The sequence below is a fragment of the Eptatretus burgeri genome, chromosome 10, assembly GCF_056783735.1.
Source record: "Eptatretus burgeri isolate ZD-2024b chromosome 10, Ebu_testis_v1, whole genome shotgun sequence".
Lineage (NCBI taxonomy): Eukaryota > Metazoa > Chordata > Myxini > Myxiniformes > Myxinidae > Eptatretus > Eptatretus burgeri.
In genome coordinates, this window is record NC_140970.1 from 67165409 (window position 1) to 67177908 (window position 12500).

General features: G+C 31.1%; 1 protein-coding gene and 1 long non-coding RNA gene across 2 annotated transcripts in view; one reads left to right on the forward strand and one right to left on the reverse strand.

Annotated features, from left to right (window-relative positions):
- Positions 1-1190, forward strand: part of LOC147018759 (uncharacterized) — a 2233-nt gene extending 1043 nt beyond the window's left edge. The window contains exon 2 of the long non-coding RNA XR_015062510.1: positions 1-1190. This exon is cut by the window's left edge and continues 826 nt beyond it. This is a non-coding gene — a long non-coding RNA (uncharacterized LOC147018759).
- GIGYF2 (GRB10 interacting GYF protein 2) overlaps positions 1-12500 on the reverse strand; it is a 412728-nt gene that overhangs the window by 133188 nt on the left and 267040 nt on the right. The window lies entirely within an intron of this gene.

A 12500-nucleotide genomic window follows, 5' to 3' on the forward strand; every position in this document is an offset into this window, starting at 1 on the left:
TGGGTTCTGGATTGATAACTCACAATGTGATACATATCTTGGAAACTCAACGGGAATGTGGTTATACCTTGAAGACTTGGAAAGTTGGGTTTATGTTGGACACTTGAAACTTTTTTGGGGGCTTTTATTTATTTATTTATTTATTTATTATTATTATTATTTTATTTATTTATATTTTGGAGACTTTTGGAGTTGCTATCACTCTTTGGGATCTAAACCTATCGATGTAGTTCTTTGTCGGATGGTGCTTGATGGGAGCAAGATCAAGAAAGTTCTGGGAAGAAAGTGCAGGCTTACTCCCCCTTTCTACGTCATCAAACCTGAAAGCCTTAAAAGACAGAATTGGAAGAAGAAGAAAAAACGTAAAAATATATATATATAGGTGGAAATCTCATTTTGAAAAAGACATTGTGTTGGGCGAGGATTGAGTTGGGGTTGAGATTTTGAATGTGAGGGTTGGGGTTGAGATTTTGAATGTGAGGGTTGGGACACACACACACATACACATCAACAAACAAAAGTTAAGCCTTGACTATTCAGTTGAGGATTCTGTGTTTGGGGTTCACAGATGTAAGAACGTCCACCCCTTGACACACATTATATACTGTTATACACCTCGGACTTGGCCCTCGAGTGTCCACAACGGTGTATAGTAGGAGGGAGTGAAGCGCCAACCTATTGCTCCCATTGCACACACACACACACACACAAACAAAAGTTAAGCCTTGACTATTCAGTTGAGGATTCTGTGTTTGGGGTTCACAGATCTAAGAACGTCCCCCTTGACACACATTATATACTGTTATACACCTCGGATTTGGCCTCGAGTGTCCACAAAGGTGTATTATCTGCTTAGTTTTGTCTTTTGTAATTCCTGTGAATAAAATGAACCTAAAATCTCTTCCCCTTCCAAATCATATATTTTATAAGTCCAAGGAACTGTATCTATTACATCAACAATTTTAAAAAGTTCTTTCGTCCATCGTTCAGTAAAACCCTTTTCAAAATGAGATTTCCACCTATATATTCTTACGATATCACCAACTTTGAACTTAGGTTTTCTGACATTAATCTCTTTTTCATATTTTAATTTTGTAAATGTTTCTGATGGCTTCATATTCGTTGACGTGTGAATCGTGTCATTATACTTATCCACAATATCCTGAATAAAAGATGACCATTGTTGTGAACCGAGTTGTGTGAATTTTTTATATAGTCTCTCTTTTAAGGTACGATTAAAACGTTCAACAACAACTGCCTTCCCTTCATTAAAGGTACTGTATAATGTAATACTGTTATTTTTAGAAAATTCATAAATGTCTTGTTATAAAACTCTCTACCCTCATCAGTCCACAATTTCTTAGGTTTTCTCTTACTTTTATTAAATATCTGTTGAAAAGCTAACATAAGAGTATTACCTGTTTTGTTTTTTAAAGGGACAACCCACGCATATCTACTCCTCAAATCAATAACGGTTAAAGCATACTTGTACCCCTTATCATTATTGAGTTCAATCAAATCAGCAGACCAGATATAATCAACTTCCTTGGAATAAACTTTCCTTCTCTGAAACTTTGTGAATATTGGTTTATGTAATTCATCAGCTAATTGCTCTTCAGTCTTAATGACATCATTAGAGCCTATAAGTTTTTGAATTTCCAAGTCCAAGTTTCAATTTAGCACTAATCATCTTCTTCACGATGAACCTATCAACTTTTTCTCTCAAGGTTGGATTTTGTATCAGAGACAAATTATATAACATTTCTCTATCGGCTTCATGCTTTTCTTCCAACGTTGTGGTATTCCCATAATCAATATCGTGTCTCATGCACACTTCATCAACTCTATTGATTGGTTTACTCCAGGATTTAGGATTGTCTGCCTCATCTAATCTTTTATCCAAGTTTGTGCCTGGACCACAGAAAGAATACCCTGGAAGATGTAATTCCCCTGGTATTCCAGTAGTTGTAAATTTACTTCCTGATAAAACTTTTGTATATCTCCTCCGAGTTTGTGTTTGGAGATAAATTGATTTTTTTTTGAACCACACACCGAACATATACCTTTTTGTATAACCCTGTTATTTTTACTTTTAATATATGAAATATTTTTAGTATTAGTTTTCTTTTTACATTTGAGACAATAACTCATTTATTTATGAGAAAAATTTCTGCAGAGTGCAAAAACCTTTTTAGTTCCAACATGCACATTTGAATCTTAATTTTTAAAACATAAAGAATCCTTAGAAATGCCTTCACTCTCTCCTCCATTTATTTAAGAAAAAACTTGAATTAAAATACATGTCTTCTCGATGTCGATAGTCTTGTCGAAAGTATTGTAAATAGACTTTTTAATTCTTTGTATTCCTCCCTGGTGAGATAAGTTAATTTCTTTAATACCTCTATTCTTTTTTGAATCTCACTGGTTTCCATATTTTGATATTTATTCATTCTCTCTCTTTCCTCCCTCTCTCTCTTCTCTCTTTCCTCCTTCTCTCTCTCCTCCTCCTCCTTTTCCTCCTCTTCCCTCTCTTCTTCAACTCCTTCCTCATCCCTTACTATACTTGAATCGTTTACACCCCATAGAATATTATACATATATTCATCAGGATTTCTTGTTATTCCTGTATCCAAAATAATTTTTTACAACAGGATACCAATAAAATTTCTTTTGAATTTCTAAAAGAGCCTTACCTTTTCTTAACCTTATAATTTTTTCATTATTTAACATTCTAATTAAATCTAAAGTTGTTGGTTTATCAACATCAGCATAATGCCAATCTTTTATTGAAAATACCACATTCTTATGTTGTAGAACATATTTATTAAAATACCGAATACCCTTTTCTTGAAGGTATGCTTGGACACAGAAATGATAATTTTCTTGAAGCCTTCTTGCTGTCATTTATGTATTAGAAATATATGTTAGAATAATATTATGGCACGAAACACCTCCCCATCTTCCCATAGTTAAATCATTTTGTATTTCCTTACTTATTATATATAATCCTGTTTTTTCTGTTTTCATGAGATAAACAAGGGCAAAACCATTATTATATTTACCCTTATTAAATTCTTTTATTTGTTGTTTACTAATCGTGGCTCCACAAAACTCATTCTCGATACCAAGTGGATAATATTCTTCCTTACGAGACTGATTTAATTGTTCCAGGTCTTCGAGGTTAATTTTAAATGACCAATTATACCCTAAATCATTCATATCATACCCCCATTGTTCTATTCTCATACAAACGATACGCCCTTCTTTATAAAAATTTATTTTAATTCGAACTGTGAATTCTGTATGACCTGGAGATAATATCAACACTTCTGTATCTTTAGAATACACAGCCGTTTTATTTAAGTATATATATTGTGATAAATCGCTTAATCTCACCAAGTCATTTGCGTCAGTCGGGCTTGGATAATTTTTTAATTTATAAGCATTTTTCATGTTAATATTTTTGTTTATATTATATTTATGTCGTTCAGCCTGTGCCTTTGTGTAATAATTTGATAAATCAATATCCAGTTCTTGAGATACACCAAAGATAGAACCATCTTTACCAACATAAGTCATTTATATTAGATTAAAAATAATATCATAAAATTTTTTATTTTTGTTGAGTTGAAATAACACATATAGACATAATTGACCACAACACTTGGAATTTAATTCTTGGACTTGAAATGTTTGATAAACACCGTTCTGTAAGAATTTTATGACTTCAACAGGTGGTGGAAGACCAAAACTATCAAAATAATATTTGTCTTGACTATTAAAAATACAAACCCAATGAGAACCGTTCCCATCATTATCTTCTAAGTTCATAATAATATTCTTTGTATGTTTCGACACATTTGTTAATTCATCTCTCATACAAATAACCACATTATGAATTTTTAATTTCTTACAATATTTGGCAAGTTGTAAATTTGATGTTGTATTCTTTCCAAATTCTTTCAACCACTCATCAATGCTCATTTATTTATTAGAAAGATATAATCCATTACCTCTTTTCGTTAATTTTACACCTGCTTGTGCTATAGAAGAAAGCATATCTCCAACTAACAATCTCGCTTTATCAGGCAGACCTTCAAGTTTTTCAGCAAAATCTACAATTACACCACTTCCACTAATTTGTTTCTCCAACTCTTTGTTATGTCTTTCCAATTCTTTTTGAGCCTGGAGTTGAGCCTTCCTTTCGTTGGCAGTTTTGACCGCTGTTGAAATACCACCCGTCAATGCTCCAACCGCACTTAAACCAGCAAATAAAGGAATTAGAAATGGGAGAAATCCTCCACTCGTCTCTCTTATTGAATATTTTTTCAACATTGGTTTTGTCATTTTAATTTTAAGTGAGCCAGTGTCATTCAAGATTTTAACCTGTTCTCTTGTGAGCAAAACATCAATTCTTACTGCTCCTTTTCTCTGAATTGTATTAACGTTAATCGTACAAGGCTTCTGATTTTGAACACAAGATGATAGTTTATGAAGATTGATTTGATTAACATATACCCCAGTTGGTACTTTGCCACTCATTTATTTAACAAAAAATTATGTGAGACTAATCATCACACCATTATCTGTATTAATCTGCAATTCTGTTTCTTCCAAAAGCAAACAATATGTATCAACTTCTTCACTCTCTCCTCTTTCAATGTATAGGGAAGTATCCACTCGATTAGACTTTATAGTTTCTTTTTGAGCGCTCAGGTCAAACGTATAGATTGTATACAAACTTTTAAATGCTGTCATATCCAAAATAGGTTCTTTATTTCCATTACTTTCACACACCTTTTGGTAAGACTTGTATTCTTCAGCAAAATCATTTTTTCCCAATTAATTTCCAATCTATCTCGTGGATAAAATGTTCCATCTAGAGAAACGCGAAGTTGTTTCACCTTAGCATTATCACTCAATGCATTATTCTTATCAGTCGCAGTATCACCATCTGGCTTTTTAAAAATCATCCACAGATATCGTGGCTTTCCTTCCAGAACACCCAAATTCCACGTGTAAGTAGTTTGATTGAGTTTAACGTGTTGACATCTTCTTTTGAGGTATGATACACTGAGTGGTTTTGAGTTAAGTCTTCGATTCAACATCTCTTCTGTTTTAAGATTAGGAGTATATTCACTGATATACCAACTCATCTCCTCAATTACAAATTTATTCTGATCACCAAAAGCATTACCAACACCAAAAAGCAATCTATTTTCATTATCATTCCTTTGTAGTTGAAATCTAATTTTAAGACCATACAGAACTTTATCATAATCACAAAATCCAAATATACCTTTAAGAGGAACTGCCACAGTAAAACTATTTTCTGCTTTTGTATCATCATTATACATTCCTTTCCTTTGAATATATCCAGGGTCTGTGTTTGTTCCCGTTGACATATCAGGAATAAAACCTTCGACAGACCCCTTTCCCATTCTATCACTGAATGTATAGAGTGTAAATTTCATCATTTCAGATACAGCAGAGACATAATCAACCGCTTCAACTTCTTGTGTTCCAATATACAATCGCACACTATTAAACATTTTCCAGAAGAAATCATTTACAAGTGTAGCGTTTGTGTTATTCCCAGCCTTAGTGAATTTAAATTTACACAACAAGAAACTTTCGGAGAGATTCAAATAGGTTTGTTGATTATTTATTTCAAAACTTTTTGTACCATTTGTATTCCAGTCTGTTCCAGTTATTGCATTTACCTTGAAGTAATCTTCTTTTTTAGTGGAGTTTGAGATAATAATAGTATCATCCAAATCATAGATACTATCAATTGCTTCCATACTTGTATTTATTTAGGAAAAAAGATGTTAAAACTTTTGAAACCCTGATCCAAGTATTTGAATTATTTTCTGTCGTTCTTGGGGGACAACTGAGTTTTACCTTTCTTAATTTCTTTTATTGCTTGTAATTTATGAGATTCTTTCTGAGCATCTTTTATACTCTTTACAGCACCTGCTACATTTCCCACAGCAGAAGCAGTTGAACCAATTAGGTCTTTATGTTTAAGAATAGTTGAACCAATACCCATGAGAGTATCAATTATCCCATCTCCTCTAAATTGATGTCCAACACCCCTTTGTCTCTTAGGTTTATAGTATCCTCTACCAAGATACATACCTTCACCCTTGTAGTACGGGAAAGGAACATCCCATCCCCTGTAATTATTTTATATTTTCCCAACTCGTGCTTCCTCACAATAACCATCGTATTTATTTATTGAAAAACTTCACGTAGGTGAATTCTGATGGATATAACTTCTCCATTAAAAGAAATCACACGATTATCTTGGTCGGTTATCCTAAAATTTACTCTGTGTATGGTTTTTCCTGACACAGGTAGATAAACCAAATTTTTAGGCTCCATATTGAATTTATAACCAATTGGGGTTGAGTATGCGCTGAATGAAAATATTGTATTTGTTTTTAATCCATCATTATAAGCACCATCAATCAAATCACAGTGAATTAACACCGAATTTATTCCTGAGGATATTTGAATGACATTATCACTGTAAAACGTCCCATTCGTTTCAATCTTTTTTGAGGAGAAACCTAATAACTCTCTAAATGAATTATCAATTGTGAAATCAACCTTGTAGTTATTTTTAACTTTAATCGTTGATTTTGAAGTATGTTTTTGAATGTTTATAACAATATTTTTTGGTTCATCACCCTGTTCTTTCATAAGACGAGCAATTTCGGAAGATATTTGAGAAATCTCGTATGCTCCGGGTGAGACTGTTATCGTTTTGTATCCACTTCCCGGATTATAACTAAACTTGTCATTTTTCTCGGTTATATTAAATAAGGTATTATAAGTCTCCATGGACAATAAAGATGCCTCATATTCTTTTGTTGTGTCAAGTTGTAGTGGGTATGGGAATGAAGATGTGTGGTCGCTTGTTGTGAAATTAAAACTCAGGATTGTGCTTCTCATCTTATTTAATATGAGTTAAAATGTCTTTATATTGAGATTTATTAATTATTTTCATGTTCATCAACTGGTCTAAAATGGCTGATGCTTCATTAAAACAATTGTTATTTCCAGCCTTCTTACTGCCGAACAACAATAACAGTCTATTAACTAATTGCGATGGGTCATTTGGAAGAAAACTAATACCTGAACCAAGGATACTTAAAGCCTGAATAATGTGTTTCTCCTTCTCATTCTTCCTACTTTTACCAGAAAGAATAACCTTATAATTTAGAGTGTTCAGCAAATCAATATATACTCTATCATCATTATTTTCCATATCCAATGGTTTATCAATATACTTTGATTCATCCCTCACAGTTGAACCTTGTCTTCCATCTTTTGTGAGAAGAAACATTAATCTCGGAGTTAGTTTAACAGGGGTTGAGCAGAACTTAAGAACCTTAATTCATCATTAAATATCAATACCTTTTCTTGAACAAGATGAAATATTGCTGGTTGTTCTGTTGGAATGAGTCCTGCTTTGGTTTTTGAATCCGCTGAATATTCATTGTTTTGAACAGCATTCACAATATAATCAGGGGTTGATTAATCTCTTCCAGTTGTTGAAATAAACCTTCATCATCATATTCTAATTCTCCTAAATGCTCTAATTCTTCCTCCGTCATTTGACTGAAATCTTTTAACATTTGAAGCTTTCTAGGAGTATATTCTACTGTGGGAACTGTGGAAACATCTTTCATTTTTCTTGGGAAGTTTTTAAAAGTGGTTTAAAAAATTTCTCTTGTTTTTTTTCAAATGCTTCTTCGCCCGTTAGTTTCTGTCTGCGTTTCTTCTTTATGTCTTCCTGTTGTTTTACAACTTTTGAAACCAACTCTTGATGTTCCTTAAATCTTCTTGCTCTTTCTTTTGTATCCATTTATTTATTGTAAAATATCATTTAATGAATTGTAAAGATCAACAGGGAAATTTTCCTTTTCTTCATCATTCAAGTAGATGTGTTCAAATAAATCCTTTTCTTTAAATATTTCATCAAATTCTTTATTAACATTAATGCGAGTTGTAATTTCTTCTTCACTAATCCTTGCATCTCTGCTTTTCATACGTTTGTGTTGAGTTTCTTCATCAACATCAAAACCGAATGATAAAATCTTCACTCCGCTCAGATATTTAATAATTTGTCTCGTTCCTTCTGGATTAGTTTCTAATATCCCAACACCACCAGATTTTAGTTTCTTTAACTCACTCTTACAATGTGAATATTTTGTTGTACCAAGAGAAACCTCCTCAAATATTTGTCCTTCATTCCTCAATCGCATATGTTCCTCCACTGAAATATAGTGATAATCTTCACCTTTTACTTCTCCAGGTCTTATTGCTCTAGTTGTTGTTGATACAATGCGTATCACGGGGTGTTTTTTAAGTAAATTTACAATATTCTCATTTGTACTACACAAGAACCTTGATTTATGAAAGTTTTTTCCAGAAGCAGATTTACCCACAAGATTTATAATAATAGTTGTCATTTATATATGTAATTGTTTATAAAACAAAAAATATATCCCTTAATATCTCATCTTGTTTCACAACAATATATTTATATTTTTCAGTCGTGTGCTTCATATAATCCTCAAATTTCTTTTTACTACATAATGTAGAACAATTATCTCTCCAAAAATTATTGATATCTATTGAATTTAACTTGAATAAAATAAAAGTATTAGCATTGTTTCTGATGGAACGACGAGGAAGTTGAAAGTACGATTGACTAAGATAAATACAATTACAAGAAGAATGTCTCCCTCTTGTGTAGTAGCTGTCCATTACCGTTTGGTTTCTCTCATTAACACAATCATCAAAGATAACGAGGTTCTTTTTTGATTTATCCAAATCTTGGGGAGACGGTATATCATCCGTATTATCACTAAGAATACAAGTTATAAGATTTGATTTCTTTTTACATCTCTGTGTATCACAAAATAGTTGAATTATATCTTCAATGTTATAATCATTTAGGTTTTTTTGACGTTTAAATAAACCTATTATATCTTCTTTTGAAGACCTGCATTAAAACCTTGTGAGAGTAGTTGATACTCTGGTTGAAAACTCGACTTTGTGAAAATTATTAAATTATCATAATCTAAAAAGTTGGGAGTGAGGAGCATTTTTAAAAGTAAGCAGGTTTTTCCACATCCACTTGAACCAACTATGAGACATCTTAATGAATTTGGGAGATTTTTATGGTTGTTAAATTTTATCTTATTTTCCCAAATAGGTAAAAAATCATTCATTTATATATTTGAAAAACAGGTTATTTAATTTATTATTGGCTTTTTAGAAACTCTATATTTTATCCTAAGTTCAGGTTTAATTTCAAGATAATCCATTATTTTATTTATACAATATCTTGTGTTGATATTTCCCTGAAAATTACATCCATGAATAATATACAACAACAATCCTTTGAACATTTCTCTTATACGTTCAGTTTCTTCCCTTGTAAGGAAAGGTGTGTTATCATCCTCATACTTTACATTCATTTCTCTAATCAATCTTGTGAAGTAATTCATTTTTGGTGTAAATCTAAAAGAATTATTTTCCTTTTTATATTTTTTATTATCATTAATTAGAAGATAATCACAGAATATACATTGTTTATAGGCTTTTGACTCTGTGTTTAATCCCTGTCTTTCACACGCAGGACAATTCTCAAATTTGTCATATGGAGAATCAGGAAAGTCTAGCATATTTATAAAGTAAAACTTTACTTAAACTGAAATTCATCTATACTTTTAGTTGTATATTACCATCGATATCGATATACTTTTTCATTATCAGATTCAACGACAACATTTTTTATATTAAAGGTAATTTTAAAATTATCGTTAACTACTATTGAACGAAATGTCATTTAACCTGATATATTAACATCCTTTATTTCATCAAGATTTACATCTTTAGGGTTGTTGAAAAAAATACAAATTTCTCCTTGCATATTACAGATGGTCTTATCTTTTCTTTCTAAAGCTTCATCCATAAGGTTTTTGTTCTTTGATACTTTTTCTTGTTTCATTGCTTTTTCTAGTTTTGAATATATTACTAGAAGGAGAGGAGAAACTTTTGTTAGAGATACTTTAATTGATGTTCTACCAGGTATACTAAAAGCCCTTCCACTGAAGGAAATTGAAGAACTCATATTATTTACCATAATAGTTTTTATCCAATAGTTGTTATATTTATCTTTGTTCAATTTTACATCCTTGACATATTTCTCAGTATCTTTAACAGATGAAGAGATTGATTGAAACTTGTCTTTTGTGTCTTGAAACATTGTATTTATTAAGTGAAAAAGTTGGAGGATAAAATGTTTTTAAGCACAGATTCACCTATAAATTAAACGAAATTTTCATCAAGAAAATTTTAGTTTAAGCAAAGTTTTATTCTATAAATATGGTGAATACAACGTACTGCGATGTTTGTAATCACGAATATAAACATTATAGAAAACACCTCCGAACCAACAAACACACATTTAATCTATTTCATCAAATATCTCCTCTTGAGTTGGAAAGAAAACATTGTGATATCTGTTCAAAGGATGTTTTGAAGAGTAGTTATAATCAACATCTTCAATCACAAAAACACAAGAAAAATGAGTTTAAAGTAAAGGGAGACTATTATATTAAAAACACTGATGAGGCATTTAAAGGGCATATAAAAATAAGGATTTTTCAATTTGGAGAACCCAGTCCATCATCAATAGCTGAATCAATTGAAATAGTGAAACCCGATGTTGAAAAATTTATTAAAAGACATTAAAAGAAATAAAAACTTTAAAGTTTTATATGGGAGTGAAAATGAATATGAAAAGACAAGATGAAGAACAAACTCCTTATATGAGAACAGATCTTCATTTTATAACATCATTTCAAGATTTTTTGAATAGTGGGGTTTATGAAGAACTATCAAGACAAGAGGAGGATGTTGATAATACAGTGGTAGGAAGTGGATTCAATATTAAAAAAATCATCTTTTTAGATATACACATTCTAAAATCAAACCCTCTTAAAGCTTCTTCTTATATTGAATTACCAAAAGAAATAAAACTAAAGAAGGCAGTTGTTAATATTAAGAACAATGATAATAAATGTTTTCTCTGGTCTGTTCTTGCTCACTTACATCCACCAAAATGTAATTCAGAAAGAGTAAAACAATATATGAAATATGAGAATACCTTGGACATTAAAGATTTTAAATTCCCAATGCCATTAACAGATATTCCTAAATTTGAGAAAAAGAATAATCTTTCTATTAATGTATATGGATTAACGGATACAAACAAAGTTCAAATATTAAAAATTTCAAACAACTATAAAAATGAAGAAACACACATTGACCTTTTATATTTTAGTGTTGGAAAGAATTCACATTACACATACATCAATAATTTATCAAGATTAATCTCTTCTCAGGTATTCAGAACAGCAAACAAAATATATCCTTGTAAGCGATGTCTTAATTCATTTCATACAAAAGAACGATTAGAACAACATTCAAAATATTGTAGTAATCATAAATCAGCTGTAATTACAATGCCTAAACCTGGTGAAAAGATTTATTTTGAAGATTATAATAAATCTATCATGCACCCATTTGTGATATACGCTGATTTTGACTGTATCCTTAAAAAGATAAATACTGCTTCTCCTAATCCAAAAGAACCATATACAAATAAATATCAAAAACATATTCCTTGTGGTTTTTGTTATTATATCAAATCATCTGTTGGAGAAAAGTATAACAAACTTGAACATTATCGTGGAAAAAATGCTTCACAAGAGTTTGTAAAACGATTAGAAAAGGATTGTATAAGACTCACTAAATTAATGAAAGAAACAAATGAACCGATGAAATTAACCAAAGAAGAAAAATTAGAATTTAGAATGAACAATATCTGTCATATTTGTGAGGGGGAAATTAAGGAGTTTAAAGTTAGAGACCATTGTCATCTTACTGGTAAATATAGAGGTCCCGCTCATTCCTGTTGTAATCTTAATTATAAATTACCTTCTTTTATTCCAGTCTTTCTTCACAACAGCGCCAACTATGATACACATCTATTTATAAATGAACTTTCAAAAACACCAGGGAATATTTCTGCTATAACAAACACAAGTCAAAAGTATATTTCATTTTCAAAAATGATATTCACAAAACCTATAACTCGTATTAGGTTTTTAGATTCTTACAAGTTTATGGGAACACCACTAGCCTACCTCGCATCAAATCTAAGCTCCACAGACTCTTTTCCAAATCTTAATTCATTCTTTCCAAAAGAGGAAATTCTCACTAAAGAGGAAATTCAGATTAAAGATGAAATTCTGATTAAAGAAGGAATTCTTACGAGAGAGGAAATTCAAACAAGGAATGAAATTCAAAGTAAAGAGAAAATTCTTACAAGTAAGGGAATTTATCCTTATGATTATATGGATTCATTTATGAGATTTAAAGAAACACAACTTCCTTCAAAAGAAAGTTTCTAT